The sequence below is a fragment of the Pseudophryne corroboree genome, chromosome 1 (assembly GCF_028390025.1).
Source record: "Pseudophryne corroboree isolate aPseCor3 chromosome 1, aPseCor3.hap2, whole genome shotgun sequence".
NCBI lineage: Eukaryota > Metazoa > Chordata > Amphibia > Anura > Myobatrachidae > Pseudophryne > Pseudophryne corroboree.
The window spans coordinates 522456322-522464487 of NC_086444.1; the positions used below are offsets into that span (position 1 = coordinate 522456322).

At 39.7% G+C, this 8166-nt stretch overlaps 1 long non-coding RNA gene across 1 annotated transcript in view; it reads right to left on the reverse strand.

The window, feature by feature from the left end:
* The window catches only part of LOC134912876 (uncharacterized), a 69833-nt gene extending 61927 nt beyond the window's left edge, over window positions 1–7906 (reverse strand). The window contains exons 1-3 of the long non-coding RNA XR_010176995.1: window positions 7734–7906; window positions 6363–6463; window positions 4409–4488 (exon numbers count right to left, since the gene is read on the reverse strand). This is a non-coding gene — a long non-coding RNA (uncharacterized LOC134912876). The remainder of the gene's footprint in view (window positions 1–4408; window positions 4489–6362; window positions 6464–7733) is intronic.
* Between the last annotated feature and the right edge of the window lie 260 nt (window positions 7907–8166).

The following is an 8166-nucleotide window of genomic DNA, read 5'->3' on the forward strand; positions in this document are numbered from 1 at the left end:
AGCAAAACCTGGCAAAGACCCTTCCCTCCCTAGCACCTATAGACCAATATCCCTCCTCAACAAAGACTTTAAAATTTTGACCAAATTAATGGCCACTCACCTACAACTATGTCTATCTCACATTATATCACCTGCTCAGCTGGGCTTCCTTAGGAATAGACAGTCGGTACAGGGCTTTAGGGCAGCTTTGGCCACCATCACTTACTCTCGTTCTCACAACCTTGTCAATAATATACTAATCAATCTTGATGCGGAAAAGGCCTTTGATAAGATCGCCTGGCCTCACCTTGATCGAGTCCCGCATCATCAACACTTTGGGGAGAAGTTTTGTGGCCTTGTCAGCTCCCTCTATACCATCCCTACTGCGCAAGTGATGGTAATAATATCTTCTCAACTCCTTTTACCCTTGAAACGGGGACTAGGCAGGGTTGTCCTCTTTCCCCCCCTCCTCTTCAATTTAGCTTTAGAACCCTTTATACGCTATATTATCAACCTGTCTAATTTCAGGGGTATTATAATTGGTACTCAAGAATTGAAAATCATAGCATTCGCATATGACATTCTCCTCCTCACCTCAAACCCTAAACAGTCCATCTCGGTGCTACAGGAAGCTATAGAATGCTTCTCTTCCTTTGCAGGCTTTTCTATTAACTATGACAAATCGGAGGCCCTAGCCATATTTCAACAAGCTACTATAGGATGGGACCCCCCTTTCCCATTCCGGTGGGCCCCTACTCACCTCACTTATCTAGGGGTTTTATTACCCTCGGATCCTGCCCTTCTTTATTCCTACAACGTTCATGCTATTCTCACTAAAATCCAGACTGAACTCAATCTCCTAGGTCGGTGTAATCTTGTTAAAATGGCAAGCTTCCCTAAATTGTTTTATCTTGCTCTGATGATTTCTCCATGGATGGGTTGATGGCCCCCTGACCTTGGCAGATATTGTTTTTACTGTTTTTTCTATTTGTTTATTGTTTATGTTATGTGTCCTCCACGTAGTTGGATGACTTTATATGTTTAAAGTTCTCTTATTATATCAGACCTGTTATAGCTCTATAGAAGTATCTTCTTATCTTTTTTCATTCTACTTTAGTATGCTCTACAATTGTCACCTTTCTAATGTGTATGTTTTATGTTAGAAAATGGAAAATTTGAGGTATGATTCAAGACTCTGCCATCACCATCTTATATCTATTTGTCCATATGTCTTTTGTCATCTATGTGCGGCTCTGTCTTTGCTTTTTGTACTACGTATTTTGGTTTGTACTACGTCTCAATAAAATATATTTTGGGGAAAAAAACATGCTATGTAAGTCTGATGAAATAAATAAAGGGGAACAAGAATAGTATGGCTGTTGAAGTTTCAATGGTCTGACAAGAACGGGTTACTTAGAAGATTGTAAAATCTGTCTAACACAAATTGAGGGAATTTCAAAGAAAAGTAAAGTTAACAACATTGAATATCCCAGTTTCCTATCTTTAATAAGACCAGCGCTATATACACATGACCTTGACACTCATGTTCCCCCATTCACCATTCCAGAGAAGAGCAAGAGTCACCTGAGCCCATTACATCTTGCAATCCCACTTACAGTCCCAAGCATGACAAAACTAAAACACAATTGAGCCATATGAGCTATAGTAAATTACTTAGATAGGGATTTGAAACATTCAAAGCAACAGGCTGAAGTATTAGGATTCTGGTTTTTCCAATGCAGGGGCAAATGCAGGATTTCTAGAGGGTGGTTTACAAGTGATTGATTTTAGAGCAAATGAGGCCATCTATTAAAAGGGCATAATTAGCACTCAGGCCACTATCGTCTGCCTCATATAAAATGCAGTGTATGTAATATATCAGGCATATACAGGGCCAATGATCAGCGTATGCCATAAGATGTGGCAGTAGGGCCAGTCCGCAAGGGCAGGATTTTTTCCCCCACTGCGGACACTTTGGAGCTGCAGAAGAACCTTGACATATATGTATACATTGGTCTCCTTATACACTGGATAGTGAATATTTATATACTGTATTATTAATTAACTATATTGATGTAGCAGTGTACCCCTAACAGTGCATATTTTCCAGATATCCTAGTTTGTGCACATGTGTTCTTTAAAACTTAATGGAGCATAGAAGGAATATTTTGAATAAATTAACAAATCATAGCATTCCTCAACACTTTCTGGAAATACACGGGGGATACTCTACGGGACTACTGCTAGTTGGACTGGAACATGTCCCAGTCCCTAGCAGGGGAGGTGACCGCTTCAGAATCCTGTGCAGACAAAAAACTGCCTGGATTCTCAAGCTTCAGTCACTCAAACCCCAGGGTCTTAATGAGACTATCTAGCATCAGTATTATCTAGTATCAGTCTTTACCAATACTGTTTTTTAGGTTCTGAGCTAAGGTTCTATTACTTCTGTTCTATCAGCCTACATTCCCATACCCGGTTAATTGTTCTCTTTTTGTCCTCTTCAGAAAAATCTCTCTCCTTGTAGTAATGCGAGCTCTGAGAAAATATTTGTTATTCTCAATGCTTGCATCTGTGATCATTTTATTCAGTCTTGAATTATGGAATGTACCCCAGTCTCTTTTTTCTCTCTGTTCCGGATTGGGGTTTAAATATTTTTCTGATATCTTTGAATATACGCTATGCTACACTATGTTAGGAGTGTGCAGTCTAGCTGATTCTTCCGTTATGTCCTCATGTTCGTGGACATTTAAATATGCATAGCTTTTATTTAGGGAGGTGCACTTGGATCATTTCATTTGAAGTGCCCTGTCCAGATTTAACCAAATATTTTTTATTATTTTTATTCTAATTACCTATGCTGAAAATACAAACACTATGGGATATATGGAGGAGGAATCAATTAAGTTACCAACATCCAGATTCACCTATTGAACAGGTATAATTTCTGGAGACTCCCTCTTCCTGGTATACCTGCCTTTTGAAAAAGAAACGCCCTGCTGGCGTTGAAACATGTTAAGGACACAGGTTTACTGATTTGTGGAACACTTTTACCCCTGCCAGCACTATAACGGGTTACCTTTATTTGGCTGCACACTGTCTATCCACATTCAACCCTCCAGTGTGACCATTTATCTCCCCCACTGTGTGAGCCTGCATACACTCAGCGTATACTCAATGCTCTGCACTTTGGCCGTGGACGCTGGTGCCTGCTCTCCGCTGCAAATACAGATGCTACAAATGAAAGGGTTCAGCGGAAGCGAATCTGAGCCCTTTCCACCGCTCACTACAACACAGTGTGACCGGAGCTAAACCTCTATTGTAGCGGCACTTTGCACCGGCTAGACGTGGACATTGCACTGGAGCTCATTGCTGCTGACCACCGGGAGTCCTTTTCCTATTGGAGTGCTGGACCCGGCCCACATACTAATGGAACCAGACTGCCCAAGATTTTCATATTTACAGTGAGTGACATGCAAATACTTTTGAAACCCTTGTGCTACATATCATCACAATTACGCAATACCTTTGGAGCCTGCACTTTATCACACTGCTTTTGAGGTACTTTACATCTCATGAAAAAGAGCCTCTGTACATTGACTGTTACATATTGTGACATGTGTCTAATAACTAGTCTCATTTCAGTTTTAACAATATTGTATCTTTTTGTTTTTTTACATTTATGTGAATTAATCTGTACCAAACCCCCAGGAGGTTCATTGATATTGTGTTTTGCTTTAATAAATATTTTAAAATTTGTGTATTGTTAAGTGCCACATAGACTTATTGTTATTGTGTACTTTGTTTTAATGGATTGGCAATTCCCTCTTCCCAGTGGCTGCTGACATACATTATATAACACTACCCACCAGAGCGCCTAAACCTTTTTTTGTTTTTTGTTTTATTGTGTTTACTCTCAGCCATAAGGTCAGGTTGTCATGGAGCTAGTGCTTACCCTGAAAGATGAGGTAAGGGCAGAAGTCATGTCATGAGACGTAGGACTAGTCACTGGCATATCTGAGTGCATACCCACACAAATGCCCACAGGTAGTCATTGTACATTGTAGTCATTAAAGGCAGTGTTCCCTACCTTTAAACTGTACTGCACAGCTATGTTGCACATGTTATATCACTATATCACTGATGTAAGACCTTACTACATGCTCTCCAGTATATGTATCTGCTGGAAGTTCTAAAAAAAAAAATGAAACCGACTAATGTGTGTATGTATGGCCGTGGCCTGTAGAAAACTGGACGTGGTGCATCATGGAGTGCGGGAGATCCTATGAAAGAACCCGCTGTACCAAGCTGTGGCAATTAGTGACTGCATGCCGCCGGGAGGCTGAACGGCCAAATCGGTAGCTGGTTTTTGAAAACTGAAGAAATATGTTAATTATTGCAATTAGTAAAAGTGTTTTTATTCATTACTCACGCTGTGCGCCCCCCACTCTGTTCTTTTGCATGTTTCTCTGAGCCTGTGGGGAAGGCTAATTGAAAAGGCTGCACTGACATCTAAAAACATTGGGAGCAAAGGAAAACTTTAATGCAAAGAAAACACTAAGATACTTTCAGGAATTTCCTGCGCAATCGAACATTTTATCTTAATGTATATATACATATATATATATATATATATATATATATCCACATAGGTCCTGCACTCGCATAAGTTTATTCAATCAACTTTCAGGGTGCTCCCAATAGATCCACAAAGGTGGTCCACAATACACACAGTTCCACCACGCGGAGGAGGGGTGCACTCTCCAATGATACTCGACTGCAATTCATTAAAGCTTCATCGGTTTATTCAAATAGTCTCATACTCTCAACGTTTCGATTCCAAAAATATGGATCTTCATCAGGAAAAGGCTTATATGGTTTCAACATACAGATATGTAGACACAAATTATTCAGATAGAAATCAGCGTCTAAACAAAGAAAAACACATAAGGACATAAGACTAAGCCTGCCAGGCCACCACGGAGCATGTTATATCAAAAATGGCAAAATACCACCACCGTTATAGTGTTACTACATATTACATCATTATCACCAAGTTGCAGACTCCAAACAGCTTAACTTACTATATGTAAAATCCACATGAGCCCAACTTGATACTCTAATAATGTGGATTAAAGCCAGGACTGCCAGCATGCTTCTAGAAATAATACAGTACCACTGTGTATCAACTTATGCAAGTATATAGTCCATATTAAATCAGAAAATTAAATATTATAGGTCAATACCTAGTACTTATTTACCACAGGGACAACTTGATTAGTGTGATATGAGAAATACTTCCACTCTCAGCGACACAAACTATAAAGAAGCCAAAAGAGATATCAATACTTGCTACTACCACAACAATTCGTTAAATATATTTACTCACCAAATCTCATACACTCACCAATGCTGGCAGTACAGGGAAGATTAAAATCCGGATATTTATAGGTAAGCCAACAGGAAGTGCATTGCGGACCGGAAGTGCCGCTAAATAAACAAATTCACAAATAATCAGCTGATTATTGGTGGATTTGTTTTTTTAGCGGCCCCTCCAGGTCAAATATCCACTGGAAGGGTCAAATATAGTGACCTGCAACTGTCCAGAGTGGCAGTAACAAGTATAATTCTGTCAAACAAGTTATCTACATTTCATTGGGCTTTTAACAAATGCTCAGAGGTTTTAGCAGTTCAATTAGCATTCCAAACTGCACTCATTAGAGAATGTATAGGTGCGCATAGAAGTCGACACCGGGGGGCTGCTCTGGGACTTCCCCCTGCCACCGGGTAGTGGACTACCTCCTCCACCCTTTGCTCTGGAACATAGACTCTGGGCTGTCCAGGTAAGCAGTCTATGTCCTGGAGGGGGTGGGCTGGGGAGAATACCATAATGCAACGGCGGAGGGAAGTCCCGAAGCGGCACCCACGTATCAACTTCTGCGCACACCTATAAAAGAATGGGATGATTCTCCTATTCATACTAGTATACCTAATGTCCCAGCCCCCAGAAAATTGATGGCCTTTAGTCATTGGAAACAAAGGACCATGAGGACCCTATAGATAAGCTACTAAGAAAGATACACCTTAACCACTTGACTGGAATGGTTACATCAGATGCAGCCAAACCAGGGTGAGCTTTCCCTGAAATGGTCACATCTGATGTGACAGTCAGAAATGTACGGCTGTTGGAAGAGAATTTTTCAGCAGCTGCCACTCTCAGGGGGACCTCCCAGCCCCTCTGATTCCTAGCTCTCTCCCCCAGTGTCTGCCATGCAGCAGATCACTGCTGATTGGGCAGCCTGGCGACACCCCACCCCCACCACACCCCACCCTGCAGCTGCAGAGATTAGCAGATACCAGGGAAATGTAATAGAAATCGCCCTTACCTTGCCTGTGTACACCCGGTGAATACAGAGAGAAATGTAGGTTAGTGATGATCATGATGTTCTGATCAACAATGGTCTGATATTTTTTCCATCAATAATTTCTAAAAAAGAATTTGAGGAGAAAAAAATAAAAATTAAATTGTGTTAGTTAAGTTTTACATAGATGTTCTTAATCGAATTCAATAAGAAAAAAAAACTATTTCAGAGCGGTTTTATGAAAAATTATTAACCAGTTAAGTGGTTAAAATCTCAGATGCAATCGACCCCTTATTGTAAATTCCAGATAAGGCCAAAAAAGGAGGAGCATCTCTAGCGGTTCCTTAAGCTACACAATGGCCTCCAAATGTGCTCTCCCAAAATCCATTTTAATGATTGGTCAGACCTTTGATTTTATATCTAACATGCACAGGACCCACAAGCTGACTTAAGTAGATCTGACTAACCTAGCCTCTAAGCATTCCCAATCTACTGAACTCGATTGACTTTTTGTCTCTTTTTAACCTCATCAACTATTTGACTCCAAATTTATTAATATTGTTAAAATTCATTAAAGGGTACACAAGTCTTTTCCGGACCTTATAAAACATTAATCTTCCAGAAGGGTCAAACCGTAGCAGCTAGCAGTCCATGAACACAGAGACTCCAGCAAAGGCCAGAGAGGAGGCTCCTTTTGGATATGGTCACAATAAGTGGCAGTGTCTAACTCAGCAAACAGATGCTTTTCTGATACAATATACTTCTCTTTTTATATGTTATTTGTCTAACCACAGAAAGTATTCTTTGTTTAGAAAATATGCTAAAAGGTCATAATATTACTAATATCATAATCCACTTATATATGTCCCTGATGTCACAGGTTTACTCCCTTAGAAAATATCAGCCAAGTAAATGTTAATAATGCTTTCCTTTTGAAATTGTGACATTTATAAAAGTGCATGTTTCTGAGGTTGTATTCAGAAAGTGTTCTATTTCAGAAGATTCACAATTTGCAAATTTTGTGCATCTGAATTCCAAAATAAATTTATACACAATATTTTATACACAATAATTTAGAAATCTCACGCCTCAGTTTTCCCACTGTAACTAAGTTCACATACTACCTTTATAGATTGTGGGGGGGCGAGAGATAAAATGGAGAAACATAAAGTTCCAATAAGCACCTAGCCATCATTTTTTTAAACACATACAGTAAAATGATAGAAGCCGAATGGTTAGTACTTTATCTCTCTCCACCTTGGTTAGTATTTATCTCTCTCAACTTTATCTCTCTCCAAGCACTGATTAATCTATCCCTAAGTTTTTGCCTTCCTCAGCTCTTTTCGCAATTTCATGTTAAACTGAGGTATTATATTACCAGTAATTACTAAACACCTTTTATGTTGAATTTCACTGTGTCAATGTCATTCTTCGCCATGGATCATAAGAGTAAGAGATTCCCTTTTCCTGTTGTACAACTGGATTGCCATCTTTAAGCTTCCATAAAATCGGAGTTAGCAGCACATATATGACTGTGCAGTGTGCACATGACCAATATGCGTGCATGCATGCCAGCTCCCTAGGTCTGTGGAACAGAAAAGTAAAATCTTTTTACATCTCGATCCTGCCGTTGTTGGCAGGCATGCACAACTTACCCACCAGCTGTTGCTACATGGCAGTCCTATTCCCCCTAGAACAAAGAAAGTTTGCATTGTTTTTGTGGACTATTTTAGTAACATTCACTTTATCTATTGTATGGACTTACCAGAACATATAAAATTTGTAGTTAAGGTACATACACACGGTGAGATATTGACTGTGCCTGATT